This window comes from Mixophyes fleayi, chromosome 4 (assembly GCF_038048845.1).
Source record: "Mixophyes fleayi isolate aMixFle1 chromosome 4, aMixFle1.hap1, whole genome shotgun sequence".
In the NCBI taxonomy this organism is placed as follows: Eukaryota; Metazoa; Chordata; class Amphibia; order Anura; family Limnodynastidae; genus Mixophyes; species Mixophyes fleayi.
The window spans coordinates 25416874-25430914 of NC_134405.1; the positions used below are offsets into that span (position 1 = coordinate 25416874).

At 41.0% G+C, this 14041-nt stretch overlaps 11 non-coding genes across 11 annotated transcripts; all 11 read left to right on the forward strand.

The window, feature by feature from the left end:
- The first annotated feature begins 5216 nt into the window (after window positions 1-5216).
- On the forward strand, window positions 5217-5288 carry TRNAW-CCA (transfer RNA tryptophan (anticodon CCA)). The gene has a single exon. It is a non-coding gene; the product is annotated as a tRNA-Trp (tRNA).
- A 746-nt stretch (window positions 5289-6034) lies between these two features.
- Window positions 6035-6106, forward strand: TRNAW-CCA (transfer RNA tryptophan (anticodon CCA)). Its single transcript has one exon. It is a non-coding gene; the product is annotated as a tRNA-Trp (tRNA).
- A 746-nt stretch (window positions 6107-6852) lies between these two features.
- TRNAW-CCA (transfer RNA tryptophan (anticodon CCA)) lies at window positions 6853-6924 on the forward strand. The gene has a single exon. It is a non-coding gene; the product is annotated as a tRNA-Trp (tRNA).
- A 745-nt stretch (window positions 6925-7669) lies between these two features.
- On the forward strand, window positions 7670-7741 carry TRNAW-CCA (transfer RNA tryptophan (anticodon CCA)). The gene has a single exon. It is a non-coding gene; the product is annotated as a tRNA-Trp (tRNA).
- Window positions 7742-8487: 746 nt separating this feature from the next.
- Window positions 8488-8559, forward strand: TRNAW-CCA (transfer RNA tryptophan (anticodon CCA)). Its single transcript has one exon. It is a non-coding gene; the product is annotated as a tRNA-Trp (tRNA).
- A 746-nt stretch (window positions 8560-9305) lies between these two features.
- TRNAW-CCA (transfer RNA tryptophan (anticodon CCA)) lies at window positions 9306-9377 on the forward strand. The gene has a single exon. It is a non-coding gene; the product is annotated as a tRNA-Trp (tRNA).
- Window positions 9378-10123: 746 nt separating this feature from the next.
- Window positions 10124-10195, forward strand: TRNAW-CCA (transfer RNA tryptophan (anticodon CCA)). The gene has a single exon. It is a non-coding gene; the product is annotated as a tRNA-Trp (tRNA).
- Window positions 10196-10940: 745 nt separating this feature from the next.
- On the forward strand, window positions 10941-11012 carry TRNAW-CCA (transfer RNA tryptophan (anticodon CCA)). The gene has a single exon. It is a non-coding gene; the product is annotated as a tRNA-Trp (tRNA).
- Window positions 11013-11985: 973 nt separating this feature from the next.
- Window positions 11986-12057, forward strand: TRNAW-CCA (transfer RNA tryptophan (anticodon CCA)). Its single transcript has one exon. It is a non-coding gene; the product is annotated as a tRNA-Trp (tRNA).
- A 746-nt stretch (window positions 12058-12803) lies between these two features.
- TRNAW-CCA (transfer RNA tryptophan (anticodon CCA)) lies at window positions 12804-12875 on the forward strand. The gene has a single exon. It is a non-coding gene; the product is annotated as a tRNA-Trp (tRNA).
- A 746-nt stretch (window positions 12876-13621) lies between these two features.
- On the forward strand, window positions 13622-13693 carry TRNAW-CCA (transfer RNA tryptophan (anticodon CCA)). Its single transcript has one exon. It is a non-coding gene; the product is annotated as a tRNA-Trp (tRNA).
- Window positions 13694-14041: the final 348 nt, after the last annotated feature.

Consider the following 14041-nt stretch of genomic DNA (forward strand, 5'->3'; position numbering starts at 1 on the left):
TTCCTCCTCATCACACATTATCAATTCGTCCCCGCTGGACTCCACAACCACAGGTCCCTCTGTAGTATCTGGAGGGCAGTGCTGTACTTCATTGAGGAATTGATTATTCATTTTTATAAACATCATTTTTTCAACGTTGTGAGGAAGCAACCTCCTTCGCCGCTCACTGACCAGGTTCCCCGCTGCACTAAAAACTCTTTCCGAGTACACACTGGAGGGGGGACAACTCAGGTAAAATAGAGCCAGTTTGTACAGGGGCTTCCAAACTGCCTTTTTTTCCTGCCAGTAACAATATGGACTGTCTGACATGTCTACTTGGATGGTGTCAGCAAAGTAATCATCCACAATTTTTTCTATTGTGACAGCATCCAATGCAGCGAGAGTAGACATGTCTGCAATGGTTGGCAGGTCCTTCAGTCCGGACCAGATGTTATCAGCATCCCCGCCAGTGCCTCTTTTGGGAAAACTGAGCTTTTTCCTCGCAGCCATAGATGTGGAAGAAAATGAGGGTGGAGCTGTTGGCATGTCACGGTCCTCTTCAGAGGACAATCTCCTGACCAGCAGGTCTTTGCACCGCTGTAGACTTGTGTCCGCCGGAAACAGAGACACAACATACGCTTTAAACCGAGGATCGAGCACGGTGGCCAGAATGTATTCCTCTGACTTTAAAAGAGTGACCACCCTCGGATCCTGGCAAAGCGTACGAAGGGCTACATCCACAAGAGCTACATGCTTGGTGTAATCGCAATGGCTTACCAGCTCCTCCCTCACTTTCTCCAGCTGCTTCTGCAACAGCCTGATCAGGGGAATGACCTGACTCAAGCTGGCAGTGTCGGAACTGACTTCTCGTGTGGCAAGTTCAAATGGCTGCAGAACCTTGCACAACACGGAAATCAGTCTCCACTGCGCTTGACTGAGGCGCATCCCCACTCCTTTGCCTATGTCGTAGGTGGCTGTGTAGGCCTGAATGGCCTTTTGCTGCTCCTCCATCCTCTGCAGCATATAGAGGGTGGAGTTCCAGCGCGTCACAACCTCTTGTTTGAGGTGATGGCAGGGCAGGTTCATGCTTTTTTGATGTGCCTCTAGTCTGCGGTAGGCACTGGCTGAATGCCGAAAGTGTCCAGCAATTTTGCGCGCCACCGCAAGCATCTCCTGCACACCCCTGTCACTCTTGAGGTAATGCTGCACCACCAAATTAATGGTGTGGGCAAAACATGGGACGTGCTGGAAATTGCCCATATTTAATGCCCGCACAATGTTACTGGCATTGTCTGACACCACAAATCCCCATGAGAGTCTAAGTGGGGTAAGCCACTGGGAGATAATTTCCCTCATTTTCTCTAATATGTTGTCAGCGTTGTGCCTCTTATTAAAGCCTGTAATGCACAATGTTGCCTGCCTTTGCATGAGCAGCCATTTTGTAGATGCTGCTACTGATGCAGCTGTTGCTGTTGCTGCGGAAGGGGATGCATCTACCCAGTGGGCTGTCACAGTCATATAGTCCTTCGTTTGCCCAGAACCACTTGTCCACATGTCCGTGGTTAAGTGGACAGTGGGTACAACCGCATTTTTAAGAGCACTGAGGACACTTGATCGTACTTCTCTGTACATTTTTGGTATCGCCTGCCTAGTGAAGTGGAATCTCGAGGGGATTTGGTACCGGGGACACAATACCTCCATCAACCCTCTAAATCCCACTCCACTGATGGCGGACACCGGGCGCACGTCTAACACCAACATTGCAGTTACAGCCGCAGTTATACGCTTTGCAATAGGGTGACTACTATCGTATTTTGTGGTCATGGCAAACGACTGTTGGACGGTCAATTGTTTTGTGAAAGACTTAGCGGTCTTACGACTTCCCCTCTGGGAAGATGACCGACTAACAGCAGCAACAGCAGCAGTGGCAGTAGTAGGCGTACCGCTGCAGGATTCCTCGGATGAATCCCGTATTGAGGAGGACTCAGTCTGGCTGCTGACTTGGGCTGCAGGACTGAATCTGATGGAGATTGTGGAGGAAGTTGACGAGGAGGGTGTTGCTGGTGTGTATCCAACTGGACCACGGGATTTAGGTGTCCCTGTACCGATGAGGGTCCTAGCCCCAGTTCCTGAACTAACCACTGAACTATGAAGGTTATTCAGGTGACGTATAAGGGAGGATGTTCCTAGGTGGGCAAGATCCTTACCCCTGCTTATTTGAGCTTTACATAAGCTACATATGGCCATACATTGGTTGTCTGGATTTGGATAAAAATAACTCCAGACCGAAGAGGTGCATTTTTTGGTCTTCTGACCAGGCATGATGATGGGCTTTTTCATCCCATGGACATCAGCTGTTTCCCCCCCTGGTGCCTCATTTACAATAACCACATCACCATCCTCATCATCAAGTTCCTCCACAGCGCCAGCTACATCATCAATAGCCTCCTCCCGAGCCACCTCTTCCCGTACAGTGATGGAAAGGTCAGGCTTGACAACCACCAACACCCTTGGACTCGCCTTGGGGATTTGTGATAATTTCTCTTTAGAAGGCAGAGTTGTTTGCTGTTTTGTTGCTGACAGCATAACTCTCTTCAATTTTTTGTAGGGGGGGGGGAGGAGGAGGAGGGCTAAGATCCGTGGGTGAAGCTGAACCACTAGTCATGAACACGGGCCAGGGCCTAAGCCGTTCCTTGCCACTCCGTGTCGTAAATGGCATATTGGCAACTTTACGTTTCTCCTCAGATGATTTAAAGTTTCTCTTTTTGCTACTTTTTCTTAACTTGGGCTTTTTGGATTTTACATGCCCGGTACTACGAGATTGGGCATCGGGCTTGGAAGACGACGTTGATGGCATTTCATCGTCTATGTCATGACTAGTGGCAGCAGCTTCAGCATTAGGAGGAAGTGGGTCTTGATCTTTCCCTACTTTATCCTCCAAATTTTTGGTCTCCATTATATGTAGCACAAGATACTGCAGAATGTGTGAACTTGGTAATATTGCAGTACCAATGGACTTATACTGCTGGATTGGTTTTGCAAATTTGGTTATAATTATTATATATTTTTTTTTTTTTTTTAATTTTTTATTTTTTTTTACTTTTTTTTAATTTTTAAAAAACTTGGGAATAGTGGGGAAAAAACTATGCCCTTAGAAGCACAGAGCACAGGACACAGCACCACTGGACTGAACAGGACACGGCACAGGACCCAGCAGCACTACGGAACTCAGCAGGACAGAGCACAGGACACAGCACCACTGGACTGATACTGCAGAATGTGTGAACTTGGTAATATTGCAGTACCAATGGACTTATACTGCTGGATTGGTTTTGCACATTTGGTTATAATTATTATATATTTTTTTTTGTTTTTAAATTTTTTATTTTTTTTTACTTTTTTTTTATTTTTTAAAAACTTGGGAATAATGGGGAAATAACTATGCCCTTAGAAGCACAGAGCACAGGACACAGCACCACTGGACTGAACAGGACACGGCACAGGACCCAGCAGCACTACGGAACTCAGCAGGACAGAGCACAGGACACAGCACCACTGGACTGATACTGCAGAATGTGTGAACTTGGTAATATTGCAGTACCAATGGACTTATACTGCTGGATTGGTTTTGCACATTTGGTTATAATTATATATATTTTTTTTAATTTCTAATTTTTTATTTTTTTTTACTTTTTTTTTATTTTTTAAAAACTTGGGAATAATGGGGAAATAACTATGCCCTTAGAAGCACAGAGCACAGGACACAGCACCACTGGACTGAACAGGACACAGCACAGGACCCAGCAGCACCACTGACCTCAGAAGGACAGAGCACAGCACACAGCACCACTGGACTGATACTGCAGAACACAGCACAGCACAGCACAGCACAGCACAGCACAGAACAGAACTAAACAGCACAGAACTAAACAGCACAGAACTAAACAGCACAGAACTAAACAGCACAGAACTAAACAGCACAGAACTAAACAGCACAGAACTAAACAGCACAGAACTAAACAGCACAGAACTAAACAGCACAGAACTAAACAGCACAGAGGACCACCTAACACACCCTCCCTCTACCCTGATCAATGCCCGAGTGAAGATGGCGGCGACTAGCGGGGAATTTATAGGATCCGAGTATCGCGAGATCCGACAACGGGATTATGAGTCAGAGCCTCAGTTTCACTTTTGAATTTGGCGCCAATACCCGGATCTGTCTCGGATCCGACTCGGATCCGCAACGTTCGGGTGGGCTCGGATTTCATAAATCCGAGTGCGCTCATCCCTAGTAAAAATCACGTAAGAATCAATGGAACATTTCTTGCATCATCTTGATTGAGTTATGACTGGTTTGTGAGATCGATTGGTAAGATTCAACTGGCGCAAGTTTTTTTAGAAAGCATATAATCAAGGGACCTCGTGGCGCAACAGTAGCACATCTGACTCCAGATCAGAAGGTTGCGTGTTCAAATCATGTCGGGGTCAGCTGCAGTTTTGATGGTAAAACTGTCAACTGTGCCTAGTGATACGCAACGAATGCTCGAAACTTCGATGAATTTCTACAGCCTTCTGAAGGGTGATTACATCTAACATAGATGCCTGTGTCACATGGGCAGTCTCCTGAAAACATCGTATTGTGGTTAATTCTCATCCATAGTAAGCAATAAGGATTCAATTCATCCTGACGCATCCTTCATTTTTCTCATTGAAGAGTAGAAAATAATGGCTGTAGGTCACCAACAAACTTTTCCATGAAAAAAAACAAGTATTCAAGGTAGTTTTGCTAATATTGAATATGTTCTAGAAATAAAATGTCTGTCAAAATGTAGTCAACACGTGCTGAACTCTACGTTACAGGACAGAGCAGTTGATTACAGTGAAATTATTAATTGCTTGCATGATCCTTGATGTATTTTTTCTGGATTTCAGAAGTGCAGACTGTAAAGAAGATACAGTCGAAGCCTGAAATGCCCGATGAATCCGTGCAACGTCATGATTATAGCTCTGTTTTTCTATATTTTCTGGATGTTAGCACAAATGGTAAGGTTGTTTCCTACTGGCCACATGGCACAACTAAAACACTACTGTTTCCTTATAGGGTTGAGCGTAAAAATCACGTAAGAATCAATGGAACATTTCTTGCATCATCTTGATTGAGTTATGACTGGTTTGTGAGATCGATTGGTAAGATTCAACTGGCGCAAGTTTTTTTAGAAAGTTTATAATCAAGGGACCTCGTGGCGCAATGGTAGCGCATCTGACTCCAGATCAGAAGGTTGCGTGTTCAAATCATGTCAGGGTCAGCTGCAGTTTTGATGGTAAAACTGTCAACTGTGCCTAGTGATACACAACGAATGCTCGAAACTTCCATGAATTTCTACAGCCTTCTGAAGGGTGATTACATCTAACATAGATGCCTGTGTCACATGGGCAGTCTCCTGAAAACATCGTATTGTGGTTAATTCTCATCCATAGTAAGTAATAAGGATTCAATTCATCCTGACGCATCCTTCATTTTTCTCATTGAACAGTAGAAAATAATGGCTGTAGGTCACCAACAAACTTTTCCATGAAAAAAAACAAGTATTCAAGGTAGTTTTGCTAATATTGAATATGTTCTAGAAATAAAATGTCTGTCAAAATGTAGTCAACACGTGCTGAACTCTACGTTACAGGACAGAGCAGTTGATTACAGTGAAATTATTAATTGCTTGCATGATCCTTGATGTATTTTTTCTGGATTTCAGAAGTGCAGACTGTAAAGAAGATACAGTCGAAGCCTGAAATGCCCGATGAATCCGTGCAACGTCATGATTATAGCTCTGTTTTTCTATATTTTCTGGATGTTAGCACAACTGGTAAGGTTGTTACCTACTGGCCACATGGCACAACTAAAACATTACTGTTTCCTTATAGGGTTGAGCGTAAAAATCACGTAAGAATCAATGGAACATTTCTTGCATCATCTTGATTGAGTTATGACTGGTTTGTGAGATCGATTGGTAAGATTCAACTGGCGCAAGTTTTTTTAGAAAGTTTATAATCAAGGGACCTCGTGGCGCAACGGTAGCGCGTCTGACTCCAGATCAGAAGGTTGCGTGTTCAAATCACGTCGGGGTCAGCTGCAGTTTTGATGGTAAAACTGTCAACTGTGCCTAGTGATACGCAACGAATGCTCGAAACTTCCATGAATTTCTACAGCCTTCTGAAGGGTGATTACATCTAACATAGATGCCTGTGTCACATGGGCAGTCTCCTAAAAACATTGTATTGTGGTTAATTCTCATCTATAGTAAGCAATAAGGATTCAATTCATCCTGACGCATCCTTCATTTTTCTCATTGAAGAGTAGAAAATAATGGCTGTAGGTCACCAACAAACTTTTCCATGAAAAAAAACAAGTATTCAAGGTAGTTTTGCTAATATTGAATATGTTCTAGAAATAAAATGTCTGTCAAAATGTAGTCAACACGTGCTGAACTCTACGTTACAGCACAGAGCAGTTGATTACAGTGAAATGATTAATTGCTTGCATGATCCTTGATGTATTTTTTCTGGATTTCAGAAGTGCAGACTCTAAAGAAGATACAGTCGAAGCCTGAAATGCCCAATGAAACCGTGCAACTTCATGATTATAGCTCTGTTTTTCTATATTTTCTGGATGTTAGCACAACTGGTAAGGTTGTTACCTACTGGCCACATGGCACAACTAAAACACTACTGTTTCCTTATAGGGTTGAGCGTAAAAATCACGTAAGAATCAATGGAACATTTCTTGCATAATCTTGATTGAGTTATGACTGGTTTGTGAGATCGATTGGTAAGATTCAACTGGCGCAAGTTTTTTTAGAAAGTTTATAATCAAGGGACCTCGTGGCGCAACGGTAGCGCGTCTGACTCCAGATCAGAAGGTTGCGTGTTCAAATCACGTCAGGGTCAGCTGCAGTTTTGATGGTAAAACTGTCAACTGTGCCTAGTGATACGCAACAAATGCTCGAAACTTCCATGAATTTCTACAGCCTTCTGAAGGGTGATTACATCTAACATAGATGCCTGTGTCACATGGGCAGTCTCCTAAAAACATTGTATTGTGGTTAATTCTCATCTATAGTAAGCAATAAGGATTCAATTCATCCTGACGCATCCTTCATTTTTCTCATTGAAGAGTAGAAAATAATGGCTGTAGGTCACCAACAAACTTTTCCATGAAAAAAAACAAGTATTCAAGGTAGTTTTGCTAATAATGAATATGTTCTAGAAATAAAATGTCTGTCAAAATGTAGTCAACACGTGCTGAACTCTACGTTACAGCACAGAGCAGTTGATTACAGTGAAATGATTATTTGCTTGCATGATCCTTGATGTATTTTTTCTGGATTTCAGAAGTGCAGACTCTAAAGAAGATACAGTCGAAGCCTGAAATGCCCGATGAAACCGTGCAACTTCATGATTATAGCTCTGTTTTTCTATATTTTCTGGATGTTAGCACAAATGGTAAGGTTGTTTCCTACTGGCCACATGGCACAACTAAAACACTACTATTTCCTTATAGGGTTGAGCGTAAAAATCACGTAAGAATCAATGGAACATTTCTTGCATCATCTTGATTGAGTTATGACTGGTTTGTGAGATCGATTGGTAAGATTCAACTGGCGCAAGTTTTTTAGAAAATATATAATCAAGGGACCTCGTGGTGCAACGGTAGCACATCTGACTCCAGATCAGAAGGTTGCGTGTTCAAATCATGTCGGGGTCAGCTGCAGTTTTGATGGTAAAACTGTCAACTGTGCCTAGTGAAACGCAACGAATGCTCGAAACTTCGATGAATTTCTACAGCCTTCTGAAGGGTGATTACATCTAACATAGATGCCTGTGTCACATGGGCAGCCTCCTGAAAACATCGTATTGTGGTTAATTCTCATCCATAGTAAGCAATAAGGATTCAATTCATCCTGACGCATCCTTCATTTTTCTCATTGAAGAGTAGAAAATAATGGCTGTAGGTCACCAACAAACTTTTCCATGAAAAAAAACAAGTATTCAAGGTAGTTTTGCTAATATTGAATATGTTCTAGAAATAAAATGTCTGTCAAAATGTAGTCAACACGTGCTGAACTCTACGTTACAGGACAGAGCAGTTGATTACAGTGAAATTATTAATTGCTTGCATGATCCTTGATGTATTTTTTCTGGATTTCAGAAGTGCAGACTGTAAAGAAGATACAGTCGAAGCCTGAAATGCCCGATGAATCCGTGCAACGTCATGATTATAGCTCTGTTTTTCTATATTTTCTGGATGTTAGCACAAATGGTAAGGTTGTTTCCTACTGGCCACATGGCACAACTAAAACACTACTGTTTCCTTATAGGGTTGAGCGTAAAAATCACGTAAGAATCAATGGAACATTTCTTGCATCATCTTGATTGAGTTATGACTGGTTTGTGAGATCGATTGGTAAGATTCAACTGGCGCAAGTTTTTTTAGAAAGTTTATAATCAAGGGACCTCGTGGCGCAACGGTAGCGCATCTGACTCCAGATCAGAAGGTTGCGTGTTCAAATCATGTCAGGGTCAGCTGCAGTTTTGATGGTAAAACTGTCAACTGTGCCTAGTGATACGCAACGAATGCTCGAAACTTCCATGAATTTCTACAGCCTTCTGAAGGGTGATTACATCTAACATAGATGCCTGTGTCACATGGGCAGTCTCCTGAAAACATCGTATTGTGGTTAATTCTCATCCATAGTAAGTAATAAGGATTCAATTCATCCTGACGCATCCTTCATTTTTCTCATTGAACAGTAGAAAATAATGGCTGTAGGTCACCAACAAACTTTTCCATGAAAAAAAACAAGTATTCAAGGTAGTTTTGCTAATATTGAATATGTTCTAGAAATAAAATGTCTGTCAAAATGTAGTCAACACGTGCTGAACTCTACGTTACAGGACAGAGCAGTTGATTACAGTGAAATTATTAATTGCTTGCATGATCCTTGATGTATTTTTTCTGGATTTCAGAAGTGCAGACTGTAAAGAAGATACAGTCGAAGCCTGAAATGCCCGATGAATCCGTGCAACGTCATGATTATAGCTCTGTTTTTCTATATTTTCTGGATGTTAGCACAACTGGTAAGGTTGTTACCTACTGGCCACATGGCACAACTAAAACACTACTGTTTCCTTATAGGGTTGAGCGTAAAAATCACGTAAGAATCAATGGAACATTTCTTGCATCATCTTGATTGAGTTATGACTGGTTTGTGAGATCGATTGGTAAGATTCAACTGGCGCAAGTTTTTTTAGAAAGTTTATAATCAAGGGACCTCGTGGCGCAACGGTAGCACGTCTGACTCCAGATCAGAAGGTTGCGTGTTCAAATCACGTCGGGGTCAGCTGCAGTTTTGATGGTAAAACTGTCAACTGTGCCTAGTGATACGCAACGAATGTTCGAAACTTCCATGAATTTCTACAGCCTTCTGAAGGGTGATTACATCTAACATAGATGCCTGTGTCACATGGGCAGTCTCCTAAAAACATTGTATTGTGGTTAATTCTCATCTATAGTAAGCAATAAGGATTCAATTCATCCTGACGCATCCTTCATTTTTCTCATTGAAGAGTAGAAAATAATGGCTGTAGGTCACCAACAAACTTTTCCATGAAAAAAAACAAGTATTCAAGGTAGTTTTGCTAATATTGAATATGTTCTAGAAATAAAATGTCTGTCAAAATGTAGTCAACACGTGCTGAACTCTACGTTACAGCACAGAGCAGTTGATTACAGTGAAATGATTATTTGCTTGCATGATCCTTGATGTATTTTTTCTGGATTTCAGAAGTGCAGACTCTAAAGAAGATACAGTCGAAGCCTGAAATGCCCGATGAAACCGTGCAACTTCATGATTATAGCTCTGTTTTTCTATATTTTCTGGATGTTAGCACAAATGGTAAGGTTGTTTCCTACTGGCCACATGGCACAACTAAAACACTACTGTTTCCTTATAGGGTTGAGCGTAAAAATCACGTAAGAATCAATGGAACATTTCTTGCATCATCTTGATTGAGTTATGACTGGTTTGTGAGATCGATTGGTAAGATTCAACTGGCGCAAGTTTTTTTAGAAAGTTTATAATCAAGGGACCTCGTGGTGCAACGGTAGCACGTCTGACTCCAGATCAGAAGGTTGCGTGTTCAAATCATGTCGGGGTCAGCTGCAGTTTTGATGGTAAAACTGTCAACTGTGCCTAGTGATACGCAACGAATGCTCGAAACTTCCATGAATTTCTATGGCCTTCTGAAGGGTGATTACATCTAACATAGATGCCTGTGTCACATGGGCAGTCTCCTGAAAACATCGTATTGTGGTTAATTCTCATCCATAGTAAGCAATAAGGATTCAATTCATCCTGACGCATCCTTCATTTTTCTCATTGAAGAGTAGAAAATAATGGCTGTAGGTCACCAACAAACTTTTCCATGAAAAAAAACAAGTATTCAAGGTAGTTTTGCTAATATTGAATATGTTCTAGAAATAAAATGTCTGTCAAAATGTAGTCAACACGTGCTGAACTCTACGTTACAGCACAGAGCAGTTGATTACAGTGAAATGATTATTTGCTTGCATGATCCTTGATGTATTTTTTCTGGATTTCAGAAGTGCAGACTCTAAAGAAGATACAGTCGAAGCCTGAAATGCCCGATGAAACCGTGCAACTTCATGATTATAGCTCTGTTTTTCTATATTTTCTGGATGTTAGCACAAATGGTAAGGTTGTTTCCTACTGGCCACATGGCACAACTAAAACACTACTGTTTCCTTATAGGGTTGAGCGTAAAAATCACGTAAGAATCAATGGAACATTTCTTGCATCATCTTGATTGAGTTATGACTGGTTTGTGAGATCGATTGGTAAGATTCAACTGGCGCAAGTTTTTTAGAAAATATATAATCAAGGGACCTCGTGGTGCAACGGTAGCACGTCTGACTCCAGATCAGAAGGTTGCGTGTTCAAATCATGTCGGGGTCAGCTGCAGTTTTGATGGTAAAACTGTCAACTGTGCCTAGTGATACGCAACGAATGCTCGAAACTTCGATGAATTTCTACAGCCTTCTGAAGGGTGATTACATCTAACATAGATGCCTGTGTCACATGGGCAGTCTCCTGAAAACATCGTATTGTGGTTAATTCTCATCCATAGTAAGCAATAAGGATTCAATTCATCCTGACGCATCCTTCATTTTTCTCATTGAAGAGTAGAAAATAATGGCTGTAGGTCACCAACAAACTTTTCCATGAAAAAAAACAAGTATTCAAGGTAGTTTTGCTAATATTGAATATGTTCTAGAAATAAAATGTCTGTCAAAATGTAGTCAACACGTGCTGAACTCTACGTTACAGGACAGAGCAGTTGATTACAGTGAAATTATTAATTGCTTGCATGATCCTTGATGTATTTTTTCTGGATTTCAGAAGTGCAGACTGTAAAGAAGATACAGTCGAAGCCTGAAATGCCCGATGAATCCGTGCAACTTCATGATTATAGCTCTGTTTTTCTATATTTTCTGGATGTTAGCACAACTGGTAAGGTTGTTTCCTACTGGCCACATGGCACAACTAAAACGCTACTGTTTCCTTATAGGGTTGAGCGTAAAAATCACGTAAGAATCAATGGAACATTTCTTGCATCATCTTGATTGAGTTATGACTGGTTTGTGAGATCGATTGGTAAGATTCAACTGGCGCAAGTTTTTTTAGAAAGTATATATTCAAGGGACCTTTTCTATATTTTCTGGATGTTAGCACAACTGGTAAGGTTGTTTCCTACTGGCCACATGGCACAACTAAAACGCTACTGTTTCCTTATAGGGTTGAGCGTAAAAATCACGTAAGAATCAATGGAACATTTCTTGCATCATCTTGATTGAGTTATGACTGGTTTGTGAGATCGATAGGTAAGATTCAACTGGCGCAAGTTTTTTTAGAAAGTTTATAATCAAGGGACCTCGTGGCGCAACGGTAGCGCATCTGACTCCAGATCAGAAGGTTGCGTGTTCAAATCATGTCAGGGTCAGCTGCAGTTTTGATGGTAAAACTGTCAACTGTGCCTAGTGATACGCAACGAATGCTCAAAACTTCCATGAATTTCTACAGCCTTCTGAAGGGTGATTACATCTAACATAGATGCCTGTGTCACATGGGCAGTCTCCTAAAAACATTGTATTGTGGTTAATTCTCATCCATAGTAAGTAATAAGGATTCAATTCATCCTGACGCATCCTTCATTTTTCTCATTGAACAGTAGAAAATAATGGCTGTAGGTCACCAACAAACTTTTCCATGAAAAAAAACAAGTATTCAAGGTAGTTTTGCTAATATTGAATATGTTCTAGAAATAAAATGTCTGTCAAAATGTAGTCAACACGTGCTGAACTCTACGTTACAGGACAGAGCAGTTGATTACAGTGAAATTATTAATTGCTTGCATGATCCTTGATGTATTTTTTCTGGATTTCAGAAGTGCAGACTGTAAAGAAGATACAGTCGAAGCCTGAAATGCCCGATGAATCCGTGCAACGTCATGATTATAGCTCTGTTTTTCTATATTTTCTGGATGTTAGCACAACTGGTAAGGTTGTTACCTACTGGCCACATGGCACAACAAAAACACTACTGTTTCCTTATAGGGTTGAGCGTAAAAATCACGTAAGAATCAATGGAACATTTCTTGCATCATCTTGATTGAGTTATGACTGGTTTGTGAGATCGATTGGTAAGATTCAACTGGCGCAAGTTTTTTTAGAAAGTTTATAATCAAGGGACCTCGTGGCGCAACGGTAGCGCGTCTGACTCCAGATCAGAAGGTTGCGTGTTCAAATCACGTCGGGGTCAGCTGCAGTTTTGATGGTAAAACTGTCAACTGTGCCTAGTGATACGCAACGAATGCTCGAAACTTCCATGAATTTCTACAGCCTTCTGAAGGGTGATTACATCTAACATAGATGCCTGTGTCACATGGGCAGTCTCCTAAAAACATTGTATTGTGGTTAATTCTCATCTATAGTAAGCAATAAGGATTCAATTCATCCTGACGCATCCTTCATTTTTCTCATTGAAGAGTAGAAAATAATGGCTGTAGGTCACCAACAAACTTTTCCATGAAAAAAAACAAGTATTCAAGGTAGTTTTGCTAATATTGAATATGTTCTAGAAATAAAATGTCTGTCAAAATGTAGTCAACACGTGCTGAACTCTACGTTACAGCACAGAGCAGTTGATTACAGTGAAATGATTAATTGCTTGCATGATCCTTGATGTATTTTTTCTGGATTTCAGAAGTGCAGACTCTAAAGAAGATACAGTCGAAGCCTGAAATGCCCAATGAAACCGTGCAACTTCATGATTATAGCTCTGTTTTTCTATATTTTCTGGATGTTAGCACAACTGGTAAGTATGTTACCTACTGGCCACATGGCACAACTAAAACACTACTGTTTCCTTATAGGGTTGAGCGTAAAAATCACGTAAGAATCAATGGAACATTTATTGCATCATCTTGATTGAGTTATGACTGGTTTGTGAGATCGATTGGTAAGATTCAACTGGCGCAAGTTTTTTTAGAAAGTTTATAATCAAGGGACCTTGTGGCGCAACGGTAGCGCATCTGACTCCAGATCAGAAGGTTGCGTGTTCAAATCACGTCGGGGTCAGCTGCAGTTTTGATGGTAAAACTGTCAACTGTGCCTAGTGATACGCAACGAATGCTCGAAACTTCCATGAATTTCTACAGCCTTCTGAAGGGTGATTACATCTAACATAGATGCCTGTGTCACATGGGCAGTCTCCTAAAAACATTGTATTGTGGTTAATTCTCATCTATAGTAAGCAATAAGGATTCAATTCATCCTGACGCATCCTTCATTTTTCTCATTGAAGAGTAGAAAATAATGGCTGTAGGTCACCAACAAACTTTTCCATGAAAAAAAACAAGTATTCAAGGTAGTTTTGCTAATATTGAATATGTTCTAGAAATAAAATGTCTGTCAAAATGTAGTCAA